We start from the raw sequence: 22,607 nt of genomic DNA on the forward strand, positions 1-22,607 counted from the left end.
ATCAATTGTAGTTGCCATGCAGCATCAGGGAGAGGTTGTGGTAGGCATGTGAAGTGAATGATGATCGATGGAACTTGCCATGCAGCATCAGGGAGAGGTTGTTGTACGCATGTGCAGTGAATGGCTATCAATGGTATATGTCATGCAGCGTTAGGGAGAGGTCGTGGTAGGCATGTGCAGTGAATGACTATCAATGGTACATGTCATGCAGCGTTAGGGAGAGGTCGTGGTAGGCATGTGCAGTGAATGACTATCGATGCTACATGTCATGCAGCATCAGGGACAGTTCATGGTAGGCATGCGCAGTGAATGATTATCGATGGTACATGTCATGCAGCATCAGGGAGAGTTCATGGTAGACATGTGTATTGAAGAAAATTGCTATTGATGGTGCTTTCCATGCAGCGTCAGGGAGAGTTCATGTTAGGCATGTGCAGTGACTGGCTAGCAATCGTACCTGTCAAGCAGCATCAGGGAGAGTTCATGGTAGGCATGTGCAGTGAATGACTATCGATGGTGTATGTCATGCAGTGTTAGGGAGAGGCCGTTGTTGGCATGCGCAGTGAATGATTATCGATGGTACATGTCATGCAGCATCAGGGAGAGTTCATGGTAGGCATGTGCAGTGAATGACTATCGATGGTTCATGTCATGCAGAATCAGGGAGAGTTCATGGTAGGTATGTGCAGTGAATGACTATTGATGGTTCATGTCATGCAGCATCAGGGAGAGTTCATGGTAGGCATGTGTATTGAAGTGAATGTCTATCGATGGTACTTGCCATGCAGCGTCAGGGAGAGTTCATGTTAGGCATGTTCAGTGAATGACTATCGATGATACTTACCATGCAGAGCCAGGGAGAGTTCATGGTAGGCATGTGCCATGAATGACTATCGAAGGTACTTGCCATACAGCGTCAGGGAGAGTTCATGGTAGGCATTTGAAGTGAATGACTATCGATGGTGTATGTCATGCAGCGTTAGGGAGAGGTCGTTGTAGGCATGTGCAGTGAATAACTATCGATGCTACATGTCATGCAGCATCAGGGACAGTTCATGGTAGGCATGCGCAGTGAATGATTATCGATGGTACATGTCATGCAGCATCAGGGAGAGTTCATGGTAGACATGTGTATTGAAGAAAATTGCTATTGATGGTGCTTTCCATGCAGCGTCAGGGAGAGTTCATGTTAGGCATGTGCAGGTACTGGCTATCGATCGTACCTGTCAAGCAGCATCAGGGAGAGTTCATGGTAGGCATGCGCAGTGAATGACTATCAATGGTACATGTCATGCAGCGTCAAAGAGAGGTTGTGGTAGGCATGCGCAGCGAATGACTATCGATCGTACCTGTCATGCAGCGTCAGGGAGATTTCATGGTAGGCATGCGCAGTGAATGACTACGATGGTACTTACCATGCAGCATCAAGGAGAGTTCATGGTAGGCATGTGTAGTGAATGACTATCAATGGTATTTGCCATGCAACGTCAGTGAGAGCTTAAGGTAGGCATGTGCAGTGAAGACTATTGATGGTGCTTGTCATGCAGCGTCAGGGAGAGTTCATGGTAGGCATGTGCAGTGAATGACTATCGTTAGTACTTGTCATGTGGTATCAGGGAGTTTTTGTGGTTGGCATGTGCAGTGAATGACTATCAATGGTACTTGCCATGCAGCGTCAGGGAGAGCTCATGGTACACACATGTGTAGTGAATGACTCTCAATGGTACTTGCCATTCAGCGTCAGGGAGAGTTCATGGTAGGCATGCGCAGTGAATGACTCACAATGGTACTTGCCATGCATCGTCGGGGAGAGTTCATGGTAGGCATGTGTAGTGAAGTGAATGGATATTGATGGTATTTGCCATGCAGCGTCAGGGAGAGTTCATGGTAGGCATTTGGAGTGAATCACTATATATGATACATGGCATGCAGCGTGAGGGAGAGTTCATGGTAGGCATGTGTCGTGAAGTGCATGGCTGTGGTGGTACTTGCCATGCAGCGTCAGGGAGTTCATGGTAGGAATGTGCTGTGAATGACTATCGATGGTGCTTGCCATGCAGCATTAGGGAGAATTCATGGTAGGCATTTGCAGTGAATGACTATCGATGGTACTTGCCATGCAGCGTCAGTGAGAGTTCGTGGTAGGCATTTGCAGTTAATGACTATCGAAAGTACATGTCATGCAGCATCAGGGAGAGTTCATGGTAGGCATGTGTATTGAAGTGAATGACTATCAATGGTACTTGTCATGCAGCATCAGGGAGAGTTTATAGTAGGCATGTGCAGTGAATGACTATCGATGGTTCATGTCATGCAGCATCAGGGAGAGTTCATGGTAGGCATGTGCAGTGAATGACTATCGATGGTTCATTTAATGCAGCATCAGGGAGAGTTCATGGTAGGCATGTGCCATGAATGACTATCGATGATGAGTGCAATGCATCGTCAGGGAGAGTTCATGGTAGGCATGTGCAGGGAATGACTATCGATGGTGTATGTCATGCAGTGTTAGGGAGAGGCCGTTGTAGGCATGCGCAGTGAATGATTATTGATGGTACATGTCATGCAGCATCAGGGAGAGTTCATGGTAGGCATGTGCAGTGAATGACTATCGATGGTTCATGTCAGGCAGAATCAGGGAGAGTTCATGGTAGGTATGTGCAGTGAATGACTATTGATGGTTCATGTCATGCAGCATCAGGGAGAGTTCATGGTAGGCATGTGTATTGAAGTGAATGTCTATCGCTGGTACTTGCCATGCAGCGTCAGGGAGAGTTCATGTTAGGCATGTTCAGTGAATGACTATCGATGATACTTACCATGCAGAGCCAGGGTGAGTTCATGGTAGGCATGTGCCATGAATGACTATCGAAGGTACTTGCCATACAGCGTCAGGGAGAGTTCATGGTAGGCATTTGAAGTGAATGACTATCAATGGTGTATGTCATGCAGCATTAGGGACAGTTCATGGTAGGCATGCGCAGTGAATGATTATCGATGGTACATGTCATGCAGCATCAGGGAGAGTTTATGGTAGACATGTGTATTGAAGAAAATTGCGATTGATGGTGCTTTCCATGCAGCGTCAGGGAGAGTTCATGTTAGGCATGTGCAGTGAATGGCTATCGATCGTACCTGTCATGCAGCATCAGGGAGAGTTCATGGTAGGCATGCGCAGTGAATGACTATCAATGGTACATGTCATGCAGCGTCAAGGAGAGGTTGTGGTAGGCATGCGCAGCGAATGACTATCGATCGTACCTGTCATGCAGCGTCAGGGAGAGTTCATGGTAGGCATGCGCAGTGAATTACTACGATGGTACTTACCATGCAGCATCAAGGAGAGTTCATGGTAGGCATGTGCTGTGAATGACTATCGATGCTAAATGTCATGCTGCATCAGGGAGAGTTTGTGGTAGGCATGTGTACTGAATGACTATCAGTGGCATTTGCCATGCAACGTCAGTGAGAGCTTAAGGTAGGCATGTGCAGTGAAGACTATTGATGGTGCTTGTCATGCAGCGTCAGGGAGAGTTCATGGTAGGCATGTGCAGTGAATGACTATCATTAGTACTTGTCATGTGGTATCAGGGAGTTTTTGTGGTTGGCATGTGCAGTGAATGACTATCAATGGTACTTGCCATGCAGCGTCAGGGAGAGCTCATGGTACACACATGTGTAGTGAATGACTCTCAATGGTACTTGCCATTGAGCGTCAGGGAGAGTTCATGGTAGGCATGCGCAGTGAATGACTCACAATGGTACTTGCCATGCATCGTCGGGGAGAGTTCATGGTAGGCATGTGTAGTGAAGTGAATGGATATTGATGGTACATGTCATGCAGCGTCAGGGAGAGTTCATGGTAGGCATTTGGAGTGAATCACTATATATGGTACATGGCATGCAGCGTGAGGGAGAGTTCATGGTAGGCATGTGTCGTGAAGTGCATGGCTGTGGTGGTACTTGCCATGCAGCGTCAGGGAGTTCATGGTAGTTATGTGCAGTGAATGACTATCGATGGTGCTTGCCATGCAGCATTAGGGAGAATTCATGGTAGGCATTTGCAGTGAATGACTATCGATGGTACTTGCCATGCAGCGTCAGTGAGAGTTCGTGGTAGGCATTTGCAGTTAATGACTATCGAAAGTACATGTCATGCAGCGTCAGGGAGAGTTCATGGTAGGCATTTGGAGTGAATCACTATATATGGTACATGGCATGCAGCGTGAGGGAGAGTTCATGGTAGGCATGTGTCGTGAAGTGCATGGCTGTGGTGGTACTTGCCATGCAGCGTCAGGGAGTTCATGGTAGGCATGTGCAGTGAATGACTATCGTTAGTACTTGTCATGTGGTATCAGGGAGATTTTGTGGTTGGCATGTGCAGTGAATGACTATCAATGGTATTTGCCATGCAACGTCAGTGAGAGCTTAAGGTAGGCATTTGCAGTGAAGACTATTGAGGGTGCTTGTCATGCAGCGTCAGGGAGAGTTCATGGTAGGCATGTGCAGTGAATGACTATCGTTAGTACTTGTCATGTGGTATCAGGGAGATTTTGTGGTTGGCATGTGCAGTGAATGACTATCAATGGTACTTGCCATGCAGCGTCAGGGAGAGCTCATGGTACACATATGTGTAGTGAATGACTCTCAATGGTACTTGCCATTCAGCGTCAGGGAGAGTTCATCGTAGGCATTTGGAGTGAATCACTATATATGGTACATGGCATGCAGCGTGAGGGAGAGTTCATGGTAGGCATGTGTCGTGAAGTGCATGGCTGTGGTGGTACTTGCCATGCAGCGTCAGGGAGTTCGTGGTAGGCATTTGCAGTTAATGACTATCGAAAGTACATGTCATGCAGCATCAGGGAGAGTTCATGGTAGGCATGTGTATTGAAGTGAATGACTATCAATGGTATTTGTCATGCAGCATCAGGCGGAGTTCATAGTAGGCATGTGCAGTGAATGACTATCGGTGGTTCATGTCATGCAGCATCAGGGAGAGTTCATAGTGGGCATGTGCAGTGAATGACTATCGATGGTTCATGTCATGCAGCATCAGGGAGAGTTCATGGTAGGCATGTGCAGTAAATGACTATCGATGGTTCATTTCATGCAGCATCAGGGAGAGTTCATGGTAGGCATGTGCCATCAATGACTATCGATGATGAGTGCAATGCATCGTCAGGGAGAGTTCATGGTAGGCATGTGCAGGGAATGACTATCGACGGTGTATGTCATGCAGTGTTAGGGAGAGGCCGTTGTAGGCATGCGCAGTGAATGATTATTGATGGTACATGTCATGCAGCATCAGGGAGAGTTCATGGTAGGCATGTGCAGTGAATGACTATCGATGGTTCATGTCATGCAGAATCAGGGAGAGTTCATGGTAGGCATGTGTATTGAAGTGAATGTCTATCGATGGTACTTGCCATGCAGTGTCAGGGAGAGTTCATGTTAGGCATGTTCAGTGAATGACTATCGATGATACTTACCATGCAGAGCCAGGGTGAGTTCATGGTAGGCATGTGCCATGAATGACTATCGAAGGTACTTGCCATACAGCGTCAGGGAGAGTCCATGGTGGGCATTTGAAGTGAATGACTATCAATGGTGTATGTCATGCAGCATTAGGGACAGTTCATGGTAGGCATGCGCAGTGAATGATTATCGATGGTACACGTCATGCAGCATCAGGGAGAGTTTATGGTAGACATGAGTATTGAAGAAAATTGCTATTGATGGTGCTTTCCATGCAGCGTCAGGGAGAGTTCATGTTAGGCATGTGCAGTGAATGGCTATCGATCGTACCTGTCATGCAGCATCAGGGAGAGTTCATGGTAGGCATGCGCAGTGAATTACTACGATGGTACTTACCATGCAGCATCAAGGAGAGTTCATGGTAGGCATGCGCAGTGAATGACTATCAATGGTACATGTCATGCAGCGTCAAGGAGAGGTTGTGGTAGGCATGCGCAGCGAATGACTATCAATCGTACCTGTCATGCAGCGTCAGGGAGAGTTCATGGTAGGCATGCGCAGTGAATTACTACGATGGTACTTACCATGCAGCATCAAGGAGAGTTCATGGTAGGCATGTGCTGTGAATGACTATCGATGCTAAATGTCATGCTGCATCAGGGAGAGTTTGTGGTAGGCATGTGTAGTGAATGACTATCAATGGTATTTGCCATGCAACGTCAGTGAGAGCTTAAGGTAGGCATGTGCAGTGAAGACTATTGAGGGTGCTTGTCATGCAGCGTCAGGGAGAGTTCATGGTAGGCATGTGCAGTGAATGACTATCGTTAGTACTTGTCATGTGGTATCAGGGAGATTTTGTGGTTGGCATGTGCAGTGAATGACTATCAATGGTACTTGCCATGCAGCGTCAGGGAGAGCTCATGGTACACATATGTGTAGTGACTGACTCTCAATGGTACTTGCCATTCAGTGTCAGGGAGAGTTCATCGTAGGCATGCGCAGTGAATGACTCACAATGGTACTTGCCATGCCTCGTCGGGGAAAGTTCATGGTAGGCATGTGTAGTGAAGTGAATGGATATTGATGGTATTTGCCATGCAGCGTCAGGGAGAGTTCATGGTAGGCATTTGGAGTGAATCACTATATATGGTACATGGCATGCAGCGTGAGGGAGAGTTCATGGTAGGCATGTGTCCTGAAGTGCATGGCTGTGGTGATACTTGCCATGCAGCGTCAGGGAGTTCGTGGTAGGCATTTGCAGTTAATGACTATCGAAAGTACATGTCATGCAGCATCAGGGAGAGTTCATGGTAGGCATGTGTATTGAAGTGAAGGACTATCAATGGTACTTGTCATGCAGCATCAGGCGGAGTTCATAGTAGGCATTTGCAGTGAATGACTATCGATGGTTCATGTCATGCAGCATCAGGGAGAGTTCATTGTAGGCATGTGCAGTGAATGACTATCGATGGTTCATGTCATGCAGCATCAGGGAGAGTTCATGGTAGGCATGTGCAGTGAATGACTATCGATGGTTCATGTCATGCAGCATCAGGGAGATCTTATGGTAGGCATGTGTGTTGAAGTGAATGGCTATCGATGGTACTTGCCATGCAGCGTCAGGGAGCGTTCATGTTAGACATGTGCAGTGAATGAATATCGAAGGTACTTTCCATGCAGCGTCAGGGAGAGTTCATGGTAGGCATGTGAAGTGAATGACTATCGATGGTGTATGTCAAGCAGCGTTAGGAAGAGGTCGTTGTTGGCATGTGCAGTGAATGACTATCGATGGTATATGTCATGCAGCATCAGGGAGAGTTCATGGTAGGCATGTGTATTGAAGAAAATTGCTATCAATGGTGCTTTCCATGCAGCGTCAGGGAGAGTTCATGTTAGGCACGTGCAGTGAATGACTATCGATCGTACCTGTCATGCAGCATCACGGAGAGTTCATGGTAGGCATGCGCAGTGAATGACTATCGATGGTACTTATCATGCAGCGTCAGGGAGAGTTCATGGTAGGCATGTGCTGTGAATGACTATCGATCGTACCTGTCATGCAGCGTCAGGGAGAGTTTGTGGTAGTCATGTGCAGTGAATGACTATCAATGGTACTTGCCTTGCAGTGTCACAGAGAGTTAGTGGTAGGCATGTGCAGTAAATTATTATTGATGGTACTTGCTATGCAGTGTCAGGGAGAATTTGTGGTAGGCATGTGCAGTGAATGACTATCAATTGTACTTGCCATGCAGCATCAGGGGGAGGTTATGGTAGGCATGTGAAGTGAATGACGATTGATGGCACTTGCCATGCAGCATCAGGGAGAGGTTGTGGTACACATGTGCAGTGAATGACTATCAATAGTACTTGCATGCAGCGTCAGGGAGAGTTCATGGTAGGCATGTGTATTGAAGTGAACGGCTATCGATGACACTTGCCATTCAGCATCAGGGAGAGTTCATTTTAGGCATGTGCCGTGAATGACTATCGATCGTACATGTCATGCAGCGTAAGAGTGAGTTTGTGGTAGTCATGTGCAGTGAATGACTGTCAATGGCACTTGCCATGTAGCGTCACAGAGAGTTTGTGGTAGGCATGTGCAGTGAATGATTATTAATAGTACTTGCTATGCTGTGTCAGGGAGAGTTTGTGGTAGGCATGTGCAGTGAATGACTATCAATTGTAGTTGCCATTCAGCATCAGGGAGAGGTTGTGGTAGGCATGTGAAGTGAATGACGATCGATGGTACTTGCCATGCAGCATCAGGGAGAGGTTGTGGTACGCATGTGCAGTGAATGACTATCAATAGTACTGGCCATGCAGCATCAGGGAGAGTTCATGGTAGGCATGTGCAGTGAATGACTATCGATGGTATATGTGATGCAGCGTTAGGGAGAGGTTGTGGTAGGCATGTGCAGTGAATGACTATCAATGGTACATGTCATGCAGCGTCAGGGTGAGTTCATGGTAGTCATGTGCAGTGAATGACTATAAATGGTACTTGCCATGCAGCGTCACAAAGAGTTTGTGTTAGGCATGTACAGTGAATGATTATTGATGGTACTTGCTATATAGTGTCAGGGAGAGTTTTTGGTAGGCATGTGCAGTGAATGACTATCAATTGTACTTGCCATGCATCATCAGGTAAAGGTTGTGGTAAGCATGTGCAGTGAATGACTATCAATGGTACATGTCATGCAGCGTCAGGGAGAGTTCATGGTAGGCATGCTCAGTGAATGGCTATCGATGGTACTTGCCATGCAGCGTCAGGGAGAGTTCATGGTAGGCATGTGCAGTGAATGACTATTGATGGTACATGTCATGCAGCATCAGGGATAGTTCATGGTAGGCATGTGTATCGAAGTGAATGACTATCGATGGTACTTACCATGCAGCGTCTGGGAGAGCTCATGGTAGGCATATGCTGTGAATGACTATCGATGGTACTTGCCATGCAGTATCAGGGAGAGTTCATGGTAGGCATGTACATTGAATGACTATCGATGGTATATGTCATGCAGTGTTAGGGAGAGGTTGCAATAGGTATGTGCAGTGAATGACTATCGATGGTACATGTCATGCAGCGTTAGGGACAGTTCATGGTAGGCATGCGCAGTGAATGACTATCAATGGTATTTGCTATGCAGTGTCAGGGAGAGGTTGTGGTACACATGTGCAGTGAATGACTATCAATAGTACTTGCCATGCAGCATCAGGGAGAGTTCATGGTAGGCATGTGCATTGAAGTGAACGGCTATCGATCGTACATGTCATGCAGCATCAGGGAGAGTTTGTGGTAGTCATGTGAAGTGAATGACTATCAATGGTACTTGCCATGCAGCGTCACAGAGAGTTTGTGGTAGGCATGTGCAGTGAATGATTATTGATGGTTCTTGCTATGCAGTGTCAGGAAGAGCTTTTGGTAGGCATTTGCAGTGAATGACTATCAATTGTACTTGCCATGCAGCATCAGGGAGAGGTTGTGTTGGGCATGTGAAGTGAATGACGATCGATGGTACTTGCCATGCAGAATCCGGGAGAGGTTGTGGTACGCATATGCGGTGAATGACTATCAATGGTACTTGCCATGCAGCGTCAGGGAGAGTTCATGGTAGGCATGTGTAGTGAATGACTATCGATGATATATGTCATGCAGCATCAGGGAGAGGTTGTGGTAGTCATGTGCAGTGAATGACTATCAATGGTACATTTCATGCAGCGTCAGGGAGAGTTCATGGTAGTCATGTGCATTGAATGACTATAAATGGTACTTGCCATGCAGCGTCACAGAGAGTTTGTGGTAGGCATGTGCAGTGAATGATTATTGATGGTACTTGCTTTGCAGCGTCAGGGAGAGGTTGCGGTACGCATGTGCAGTGAATGACTATCAATGGTACATGTCATGCAGCGTCAAGGAGAGTTCATGGTAGGCATGCGCAGTGAATGGCTATCAATGGTTCTTGCCATGCCGCATCAGGGAGAGTTCTTGGTAGGCATTTGCAGTGAATGACTATCGATGGTACATGTCATGCAGCGTCAGGGAGAGTTCATGGTAGGCATTTGTATTGAAGTTAATGGCTATCCATGTTACTTGCCATGCAGTGTCAGGGAGAGTTCATGGTAGGCATATGCCATGAATGACTATCGATGCTACTTGCCATGTAGCATCAGGGAGAGTTCATGTTAGGCATGTGCTTTGAATGACTATCGATGGTATATGTCATGCTGTGTTAGGGAGAGGTTGTAATAGGCATGTGCAGTGAATGACTATCGATGGTACATGTCATGCAGCATCAGGGAGAGTTCATGGTAGGCATGCTCAGTGAATGACTATTGATGGTACATACCATGCAGTGTCAGGGAGAGTTCATAGTAGGCAAGTGCAGTGAATGACTATCGATAGTACTTTCCACGCAGCGTCAGGGAGAGCTCATGGTACACATATGTGGTGAATGACTCTCGATGGTACTTGCCATGCAGCGTCAGGGAGAGCTCATGGTAGGCATGCACAGTGAATGACTATCAATGGTACATGTCATGCAGCGTCAGGGAGAGTTCATGGTAGTCATGTGCAGTGAATGACTATAAATGGTACTTGCCATGCAGCGTCACAGAGAGTTTGCGGTAGGCATGTGCAGTGAATGATTATTGATGGTCCTTGCTTTGCAGTGTCAGGGAGAGGTTGCGGTATGCATGTGCAGTGAATGACTATCAATGGTACATGTCATGCAGCGTCAAGGAGAGTTCATGGTAGGCATGCGCAGTGAATGGCTATCAATGGTTCTTGCCATGCCGCATCAGTGAGAGTTCTTGGTAGGCATTTGCAGTGAATGACTATCGATGGTACTTGCCATGCAGCGTCAGGGAGCGTTCATGTTAGGCATGTGCAGTGAATGAATATCGATGATACTTACCATGCAGAGCCAGAGAGAGTTCATGGTAGGCATGTGCCGTGAATGACTATCGAAGGTACTTTCCATGCAGCGTCAGGGAGAGTTCATGGTAGGCATGTGAAGTGAATGACTATCGATGGTGTATGTCAAGCAGCGTTAGGAAGAGGTCGTTGTTGGCATGTGCAGTGAATGACTATCAATGGTGCTTTCCATGCAGCGTCAGGGAGAGTTCATGTTAGGCACGTGCATTGAATGACTATCGATCGTACCTGTCATGCAGCATCACGGAGAGTTCATGGTAGGCATGCGCAGTGAATGATTATCGATGGTACTTATCATGCAGCGTCAGGGAGAGTTTATGATAGGCATGTGCTGTGAATGACTATCGATCGTACCTGTCATGCAGCGTCAGGGAGAGTTTGTGGTAGTCATGTGCAGTGAATGACTATCAATGGTACTTGCCATGCAGTGTCACAGAGAGTTTGTGGTAGGCATGTGCAATAAATTATTATTGATGGTACTTGCTATGCAGTGTCAGGGAGAATTTGTGGTAGGCATGTGCAGTGAATGACTATTAATTGTACTTGCCATGCAGCATCAGGGGGAGGTTATGGTAGGCATGTGAAGTGAATGAAGATTGATGGCACTTGCCATGCAGCATCAGGGAGAGGTTGTGGTACACATGTGCAGTGAATGACTATCAATAGTACTTGCATGCAGCGTCAGGGAGAGTTCATGGTAGGCATGTGTATTGAAGTGAACGGCTATCGATGACACTTGCCATTCAGCGTCAGGGAGAGTTCATTTTCGGCATGTGCCGTGAATGACTATCGATCGTACATGTCATGCAGCGTAAGAGTGAGTTTGTGGTAGTCATGTGCAGTGAATGACTGTCAATGGCACTTGCCATGCAGCGTCACAGAGAGTTTGTGGTAGGCATGTGCAGTGAATGATTATTAATAGTACTTGCTATGCACTGTCAGGGAGAGTTTGTGGTAGGCATGTGCAGTGAATGACTATCAATTGTAGTTGCCATTCAGCATCAGGGAGAGGTTGTGGTAGGCATGTGAAGTGAATGACGATCGATGGTACTTGCCATGCAGCATCAGGGAGAGGTTGTGGTACGCATGTGCAGTGAATGACTATCAATAGTACTGGCCATGCAGCGTCAGGGGGAGTTCATGGTAGGCATGTGCAGTGAATGACTATCGATGGTATATGTCATGCAGCGTTAGGGAGAGGTTGTGGTAGGCATGTGCAGTGAATGACTATCAATGGTACATGTCATGCAGCGTCGGGGTGAGTTCATGGTAGTCATGTGCAGTGAATGACTATAAATGGTACTTGCCATGCAGCATCACAAAGAGTTTGTGGTAGGCATGTGCAGTGAATGATTATTGATGGTACTTGCTATATAGTGTCAGGGAGAGTTTTTGGTAGGCATGTGCAGTGAATGACTATCAATTGTACTTGCCATGCATCATCAGGTAGAGGTTGTGGTAAGCATGTGCAGTGAATGACTATCAATGGTACATGTCATGCAGCGTCAGGGAGAGTTCATGGTAGGCATGCTCAGTGAATGGCTATCGATGGTACTTGCCATGCAGCGTCAGGGAGAGTTCATGGTAGGCATGTGCAGTGAATGACTATTGATGGTACTTGTCATGCAGCATCAGGGAGAGGTCATGGTAGGCATGTGTATCGAAGTGAATGACTATCGATGGTACTTACCATGCAGCATCTGGGAGAGCTCATGGTAGGCATATGCTGTGAATGACTATCGATGGTACTTGCCATGCAGTATCAGGGAGAGTTCATGGTAGGCATGTACATTGAATTACTATCGATGGTATATGTCATGCAGTGTTAGGGAGAGGTTGCAATAGGTATGTGCAGTGAATGACTATCGATGGTACATGTCATGCAGCGTTAGGGACAGTTCATGGTAGGCATGCGCAGTGAATGGCTATCAATGGTATTTGCTATGCAGTGTCAGGGAGAGGTTGTGGTACACATGTGCAGTGAATGACTATCAATAGTACTTGCCATGCAGCAACAGGGAGAGTTCATGGTAGGCATGTGCATTGAAGTGAACGGCTATCGATCGTACATGTCATGCAGCGTCAGGGAGAGTTTGTGGTAGTCATGTGAAGTGAATGACTATCAATGGTACTTGCCATGCAGCGTCACAGAGAGTTTGTGGTAGGCATGTGCAGTGAATGATTATGGATGGTTATTGCTATGCAGTGTCAGGAAGAGCTTTTGGTAGGCATGTGCAGTGAATGACTATCAATTGTACTTGCCATGCAGCATCAGGGAGAGGTTGTGTTGGGCATGTGAAGTGAATGACGATCGATGGTACTTGCCATGCAGAATCAGGGAGAGGTTGTGGTACGCATGTGCAGTGAATGACTATCAATAGTACTGGCCATGCAGCGTCAGGGAGAGTTCATGGTAGGCATGTGTAGTGAATGACTATCGATGATATATCTCATGCAGCGTCAGGGAGAGTTCATGGTAGTCATGTGCATTGAATGACTATAAATGGTACTTGCCATACAGCGTCACAGAGAGTTTGTGGTAGGAATGTGCAGTGAATGATTATTGATGGTACTTGCTTTGCAGTGTCAGGGAGAGGTTGCGGTACGCATGTGCAGTGAATGACTATCAATGGTACATGTCATGCAGCATCAAGGAGAGTTCATGGTAGGCATGCGCAGTGAATGGCTATCAATGGTTCTTGCCATGCCGCATCAGGGAGAGTTCTTGGTAGGCATTTGCAGTGAATGACTATCGATGGTACATGTCATGCAGCGTCAGGGAGAGTTCATGGTAGGCATTTGTATTGAAGTTAATGTCTATCCATGTTACTTGCCATGCAGTGTCAGGGAGAGTTCATGGTAGGCATATGCCATAAATGACTATCGATGCTACTTGCCATGTAGCATCAGGGAGAGTTCATGTTAGGCATGTGCTTTGAATGACTATCGATGGTATATGTCATGCTGTGTTAGGGAGAGGTTGTAATAGGCATGTGCAGTGAATGACTATCGATGGTACATGTCATGCAGCGTCAGGGAGAGTTCATGGTAGGCATGCTCAGTGAATGACTATCGATGGTACTTACCATGCAGTGTCAGGGAGAGTTCATAGTAGGCAAGTGCAGTGAATGACTATCGATAGTACTTTCCACGCAGCGTCAGGGTGAGCTCATGGTACACATATGTGGTGAATGACTCTCGATGGTACTTGCCATGCAGCGTCAGGGAGAGCTCATGGTAGGCATGCACAGTGAATGGCTATCAATGGTACATGTCATGCAGCGTCAGGGAGAGTTCATGGTAGTCATGTGCAGTGAATGACTATAAATGGTACTTGCCATGCAGCGTCACAGAGAGTTTGCGGTAGGCATGTGCAGTGAATGATTATTGATGGTCCTTGCTTTGCAGTGTCAGGCAGAGGTTGCGGTATGCATGTGCAGTGAATGACTATCAATGGTACATGTCATGCAGCGTCAAGGAGAGTTCATGGTAGGCATGCGCAGTGAATGGCTATCAATGGTTCTTGCCATGCCGCATCAGTGAGAGTTCTTGGTAGGCATTTGCAGTGAATGACTATCGATGGTACATGTCATGCAGCGTCAGGGAGAGTTCATGGTAGGCATTTGTATTGAAGTTAATGGCTATCCATGTTACTTGCCATGCAGTGTCAGGGAGAGTTCATGGTAGGAATATGCCATGAATGACTATTGATGCTACTTGCCATGCAGCATCAGGGAGAGTTCATGTTAGGCATGTGCTTTGAATGACTATCGATGGTATATGTCATGCTGTGTTAGGGAGAGGTTGTAATAGGCATGTGCAGTGAATGACTATCGATGGTACATGTCATGCAGCGTCAGGGAGAGTTCATGGTAGGCATGCTCAGTGAATGACTATCGATGGTACTTACCATGCAGTGTCAGGGAGAGTTCATAGTAGGCATGTGCAGTGAATGACTATTGATAGTACTTGTCATGTGGTATCAGGGAGTTTTTGTGGTTGGTATGTGCAGTGAATGACTATCAATGGTACTTTCCATGCAGCGTCAGGGAGAGCTCATGGTACACATATGTGGTGAATGACTCTCGATGGTACTTACCATGCAGCGTCAGGGAGCGCTCATGGTAGGCATGCACAGTGAATGACTCACAAAGGGTCTTGCCATGCAGCGTCAGGGAGAGTTCATGGTAGGCATGTGTAGTGAAGTGAAGTGAATGGCTATTGATGGTATTTGCCATGCAGCATCAGGGAGAGTTCATGGTAGGCATTTGGAGTGAATCACTATCGATGGTACATGTCATGCAGCGTGAGGGAGAGTTCATGGTAGGCAGGTGTCATGAAGTGGATGGCTGTCGGTGATACTTGCCATGCAGCATCAGGGAGTGTTCATGGTAGGAATGTGCAGTGAATGACTATCGATGGTACATGCCATGCAGCATCAGGGAGAGTTCATGGTAGGCATGTACAGTGAATGACTATTGATGGTGCTTGCCATGCAGCATCAGGGAGAGTTCATGGTAGGCATTTGGAGTGAATCACTATCGATGGTCCATGTCATGCAGCAGGAGGGAGAATTCATGGTAGGCATGTGTCGTGAAGTGCATGGCTGTGGTGGTACTTGCCATGCTGCATCAGGGAGAGTTCATGGTAGGAATGTGCAGTGAATGACTATCGATGGTACATGTCATGCAGCATCATGGAGAGTTCATCGTAGGCATTTGCAGTGAATGGCTATCGATGGTACATGCCATGCAACATCACAGAGAGTTCATGGTAGGCATGTGTAATGAAGTGGATGGCTATTGATGCTACTTGCCTGCAGTGTTAGGGAGAGTTCATTTTAAGCATGTGCCATGAATGACTATCGATGATAAGTGCAATGCATCGTCAGGGAGAGTTCATGGTAGGCATGTGCAGTGAATGACTATCGATGGTGTATGTCATGCAGTGTTAGGGAGAGGCCGTTGTAGGAATGCGCAGTGAATGATTATCGATGGTACATGTCATGCAGCATCAGGGAGAGTTCATGGTAGGCATGTGCAGTGAATGACCATCGATGGTTCATGTCATGCAGCATCAGGGAGAGTTCATGGTAGGGATGTGCAGTGAATGACTATCGATGGTTCATGTCATGCAGCATCTGGGAGAGTTCATGGTAGTCATTTGTATTGAAGTGAATCGCTGTCGATGGTACTTGCCATGCAGAGTCAGGGAGAGTTCATGTTAGGCATGTTCAGTGAATGACTATCGATGATACTTACCATGCAGAGCCAGGGTGAGTTCATGGTAGGCATGTGCCATGAATGACTATCGATGGTGTATGTCATGCAGCGTTAGGGAGAGGTCGTTGTAGGCATGTGCAGTGAATGGCAATCGATGCTACATGTCATGCAGCATCAGTGACAGTTCATGGTTGGCATGCACAGTGAATGATTATCGATGGTACATGTCATGCAGCATCAGGGAGAGTTCATGGTAGACATGTGTATTGAAGAAACTTGCTATTGATGGTGCTTTCCATGCAGCGTCAGGGAGAGTTCATGTTAGGCATGTGCAGTGATTGACTATCGATCATACCTGTCATGCAGCATCAGGGAGAGTTCATGGTAGGCATGCGCAGTGAATGACTATCAATGGTACATGTCATGCAGCGTCAAGGAGAGGTTGTGGTAGGCATGCGCAGCGAATGACTATCGATCGTACCTGTCATGCAGCGTCAGGGAGAGTTCATGGTAGGCATGCGCAGTGAATGACTATGATGGTGCTTACTATGCAGCATCAGGGAGAGTTCATGGTAGGCATGTGCTGTGAATGACTATCGATGCTAATGTCATGCTGCATCAGGGAGAGTTTGTGGTAGGCATGTGTAGTGAATGACTATCAATGGTATTTACCATGCACCGTCAGTGAGAGCTTATGGTAGGCATGTGCAGTGAAGACTATTGATGGTGCTTGTCATGCAGCGTCAGGAAGAGTTCATGGTAGGCATGTGCAGTGAATGACTATCGTTAGTACTTGTCATGTGGTATCAGGGAGTTTTTGTGGTTGGCATGTGCAGTGAATGACTATCAATGGTACTTGCCATGCAGTGTCAGGGAGAGCTAATGGTACACACATGTGTAGTGAATGACTCTCAATGGTACTTGCCATTCAGCGTCAGGGAGAGTTCATGGTAGGCATGCGCAGTGAATGACTCACAATGGTACTTGCCATGCATCGTCGGGGAGAGTTCATGGGAGGCATGTGTAGTGAAGTGAATGGATATTGATGGTATTTGCCATGCAGCATCAGGGAGAGTTCATGGTAGGCATTTGGAGTGAATCACTATACATGGTACATGGCATGCAGCGTGAGGGAGAGTTCATGGTAGGCATGTGTCGTGAAGTGCATTGCTGTGGTGGTTCTTGCCATGCAGCGTCAGGGTGTTCATGGTAGGAATGTGCAGTGAATGACTATCGATGGTGCTTGACATGCAGCATTAGGGAGAGTTCATGGTAGGCATTTGCAGTGAATGACTATTGATGGTACTTGCCATGCAGCGTCACAGAGAGTTTGTGGTAGGCATGTGCAGTGACTGATTATTGTTAGTACTTGCTATGCAGTGTCAGGGAGAGTTTGTGGTAGGTGTGTGCAGTGAATGACTATCAATTGTAGTTGCCATGCAGCATCAGGGAGAGGTTGTGGTAGGCATGTGAAGACAATGACGATCAATGGTACTTGCAATGCAGCATCAGGGAGAGGTTGTGGTATGCATGTGCAGTGAATGACTATCAATAGTACTGGCCATGCAGCGTCAGGGAGAGTTCATGGTAGGCATGTGCAGTGAATGACTATTGATGGTATATGTCATGCAGCGTTAGGGAGAGGTCGTGGTAGGCATGTGCAGTGAATGACTATCAATGGTACATGTCATGCAGCGTCAGGGTGAGTTCATGGTAGTCATGTGCAGTGAATGACTATAAATGGTACTTGCCATGCAGCGTCACAGAGAGTTTGTGGTAGTCATGTGCAGTGAATGATTATTGATGGTACTTGCTATATAGTGTCAGGGAGAGTTTCTGGTAGGCATGTGCAGTGAATGACTATCAATTGTACTTGCCATGCATCATCAGGTAGAGGTTGTGGTAGGCATGTGAAGCGAATGACGATAGATGGTACTTGCCATGCAGCATCAGCGAGAGGTTGTGGTACGCATGTGCAGACTATCAATGGTACATGTCATGCAGCGTCAAAGAGAGTTCATGGTAGGCATGCTCAGTGAATGGCTATCGATGGTACTTGCCTGCAGCGTCAGGGAGAGTTCATGGTAGGCATGTGCAGTGAATGACTATTGATGGTACATGTCATGCAGCATCAGGGAGAGTTCATGGTAGGCATGTGTATCGAAATGAATGACTATTGATGGTGCTTACCATGCAGCGTCAGGGAGAGCTCATGGTAGGCATATGCTGTGAATAACTATCGATGGTACTTGCCATGCAGCATCAGGGAGAGTTCATGGTAGGCATGTACATTGAATGACTATCGATGGTATATGTCATGCAGTGTTAGGGAGAGGTTGTAATTGGCATTTGCAGTGAATGACTATCGATGGTACATGTCATGCAGCGTTAGGGAGAGTTCATGGTAGGCATGCGCAGTGAATGGCTATCGATGGTACTTGCTATGCAGTGTCAGGGAGAGGTTGTGGTACACATGTGCAGTGAATGACTATCAATAGTACTTGCAATGCAGCATCAGGGAGACTTCATGGTAGGCATGTGTATTGAAGTGAACGGATATCGATCGTACATGTCATGCAGCGTCAGGGAGAGTTTTTGGTAGTCATGTGAAGTGAATGACTATCAATGATACTTGCCATGCAGCGTCAGGGAGAGTTCATGGTAGGCATGTGTAGTGAATGACTATCGATGATATATGTCATGCAGCATCAGGGAGAGGTCGTGGTAGGCATGTGCAGTGAATGACTATCAATGGTACATGTCATGCAGCTTCAGGGAGAGTTCATGGTAGTCATGTGCAGTGAATGACTATAAATGGTAGTTGCCATGCAGCGTCACAGAGAGTTTGTGGTAGGCATGTGCAGTGAATGACTATTGATGGTACATGTCATGCAGCATCAGGGAGAGTTCATGGTAGGCATGTGTATCGAAGTGAATGACTATCGATGGTACTTACCATGCAGCGTCAGGGAGAGCTCATGGTAGGCATATGCTGTGAATGACTATCGATGGTACTTGCCATGCAGCATCAGGGAGAGTTCATGGTAGGCATGTACATTGAATGACTATCGATGGTATATGTCATGCAGTGTTAGGGAGAGGTTGTAATAGGTATGTGCAGTGAATGACTATCGATGGTACATGTCATGCAGCGTTAGGGAGAGTTCATGGTAGGCATGCGCAGTGAATGGCTATCGATGGTACTTGCTATGCAGTGTCAGGGAGAGGTTGTGGTACACATGTGCAGTGAATGACTATCAATAGTACTTGCAATGCAGCATCAGGGAGAGTTCATGGTAGGCATGTGTATTGAAGTGAATGGCTATCAATCGTACATGTCATGCAGCGTCAGGGAGAGTTTTTGGTAGTCATGTGAAGTGAATGACTATCAATGGTACTTGCCATGCAGCGTCACAGAGAGTTTGTGGTAGGCATGTGCAGTGAATGGTTATTGATGGTTCTTGCTATGCAGTGTCAGGAAGAGTTTTTGGTAGGCATGTGCAGTGAATGACTATCAATTGTACTTAGCATGCAGCATCAGGGAGAGGTTGTGGTGGGCATGTGAAGTGAATGACGATCGATGGTACTTGCCATGCAGCATCAGGGAGAGGTTGTAGTACGCATATGCAGTGAATGACTATCAGTAGTACTTGCCATGCAGCGTCAGGGAGAGTTCATGGTAGGCATGTGTAGTGAATGACTATCAATGATATATGTCATGCAGCGTCAGGGAGAGGTCGTGGTAGGCATGTGCAGTGAATGACTATCAATGGTACATGTCATGCAGCTTCAGGGAGAGCTCATGGTAGTCATGTGCAGTGAATGACTATCAATGGTACTTGCCATGCAGCGTCACAGAGAGTTTGCGGTAGGCATGTGCAGTGAATGATTATTGACGGTACTTGCTTTGCAGTGTCAGGGAGAGATTGTGGTACGCATGTGCAGTGAATGACTATCAATGATGCATGTCATGCAGCGTCAAGGAGAGTTCATGGTAGGCATGCGCAGTGAATGGCTATCGATGGTACTTACCATGCAGTGTCAGGGAGAGTTCATGTTAGGCATGTGCAGTGAATGACTATCGAGCGTATCTCTCATGCAGCATCAGGGAGAGTTCATGGTAGGCATGCGCAGTGAAGGACTATCAATGGTACATGTCATGCAGCGTCAAGGGGAGGTTGTGGTAGGCATGTGCAGCGAATGACTATCGATCGTACCTGTCATGCAGCATCAGGGGGAGTTCATGGTAGGCATGCGTAGTGAATGACTACGATGGTACTTACCATGCAACATCAGGGAGAGTTCGTGGTAGGCATGTGCTCTGAATGACTATCAATGCTAAATATCATGAAGCATCAGGGAGAGTTTGTGGTAGGCATGTGTAGTGAATGACTATCAATGGTATTTGCCATGCAATGTCAGTGAGAGCTTATGGTAGGCATGTGCAGTGAAGACTATTGATGGTGCTTGTCATGCGGCGTCAGGCAGAGTTCATGGTAGGCATGTGCATGGAATGACTATTGTTAGTACTTGTCATGTGGTATCAGGGAGTTTTTGTGGTTGGCATGTGCAGTGAATGACTATCAATGGTACTTGCCATGCAGCGTCAGGGAGAGCTCATGGTACACACATGTGTAGTGAATGACTCTCAATGGTACTTGCCTTTCAGCGTCAGGGAGAGTTCATGGTAGGCACGCGCAGTGAATGACTCACAATGGTACTTGCCATGCGTCGTCGGGGAGAGTTCATGGTAGGCATGTGTAGTGAAGTGAATGGATATTGATGGTATTTGCCATGCAGCGTCAGGGAGAGTTCATGGTAGGCATGTGTCGTGAAGTGCATGGCTGTGGTGGTACTTGCCATGCAGCGTCATGGAGTTCATGGTAGGAATGTGCAGTGAATGACTATCGATGGTGCTTGCCATGCAGCATTAGGGCAAGTTCATGGTAGGCATTTGCAGTGAATGACTATCGATGGTACTTGCCATGCAGCGTCAGTGAGAGTTCGTGGTAGGCATTTGCAGTTAATGACTATCGAAAGTTCATGTCATGCAGCATCAGGGAGAGTTCATCGTAGGCATGTGTATTGAAGTGAATGACTATCAATGGTACTTGTCATGCAGCATCAGGGAGAGTCCATGGTAGGCATGTGCAGTGAATGGCTATCGATGGTTCATGTCATGCAGCATCAGGGAGAGTTCATGGTAGGCATGTGCAGTGAATGACTATCAATGGTTCATGTCATACAGCATCAGGGAGAGTTCATGGTAGGCATGTGCAGCAAATGACTATCGATGATTCATGTCATGCAGCATCAGGGAGAGTTTATGGTAGGCATGTGTGTTGAAGTGAATGCCTATCGATGGTACTTGCCATGCAGCGTCAGGGAGAGTTCATGTTAGGCATGTGCAGTGAATGACTATCGATGATACTTACCATGCAGAGCCAGGGAGAGTTCATGGTAAGCATGTGACGTGAATGACTATCGAAGCTACTTTCCATGCAGCGTCAGGGAGAGTTCATGGAAGGAATGTGAAGTGAATGACTATCGATGGTGTATGTCATGCAGCGTTAGGGAGAGGTCGTTGTTGGCATGTGCAGTGAATGACTATCGATGGTATATGTCATGCAGCATCAGGGAGAGTTCATGGTAGACATGTGTATTGAAGAACATTGCTATCAATGGTGCTTTCCATGCAGCGTCAGGAAGAGTTCATGTTAGACACGTGCAGTGAATGACTATCGATCATACCTGTCATGCAGCGTCACGGAGAGTTCATGGTAGGCATGCGAAGTGAATGACTATCGATGGTACTTATCATGCAGCGTCAGGGAGAGTTCATGGTAGGCATGTGCTGTGAATGATTATCAATGGTACATGTCATGCAGCGTCAAGGAGAGGTTGTGGTAGGCATGCGCAGTGAATGACAATCAATGGTTCATGTCATGCAGCGTCAGGGAGAGTTCATGGTAGGCATGTGCTGTGAATGACTATCATTGGTACATGTCATGCAGCGTCAAGGAGAGGTTGTGGTCGGCATGCGCAGTGAATGACTATCGATCGCACCTGTCATGCAGTGTCAGGGAGAGTTCATGGTAGGCATGCGTAGTGAATGACTGTCAATGGTACTTACCATGCAGCGTAAGGGAGAGTTCATAGAAGGCATGTGCTGTGAATGACTATCGATGGTATATGTCATGCAGCGTCAGGAAGAGTTCATGGTAGGTATGTGTAGTGAATGGCTATCAATGGTACTTGCAATGCAGCATTAGGGAGAGTTCTTGGTAGGCATGTGCAGTGAATGACTATCATTGGTATTTGTCATGCAGCGTCAGTGAGATCTTAGGGTAGGCATCTGCAGTGAATGACTATTGTTAGTACTTGTCATGTGGTATCAGGGAGTTTTTGTGGTTGGCATGTGCAGTGAATGACTATCAATGGTACTTGCCATGCAGTGTCAGGGAGAGCTCATG

The sequence above is a fragment of the Ambystoma mexicanum genome, chromosome 13, assembly GCF_040938575.1.
Source record: "Ambystoma mexicanum isolate Mex_15411 chromosome 13, UKY_AmexF1_1, whole genome shotgun sequence".
In the NCBI taxonomy this organism is placed as follows: Eukaryota; Metazoa; Chordata; class Amphibia; order Caudata; family Ambystomatidae; genus Ambystoma; species Ambystoma mexicanum.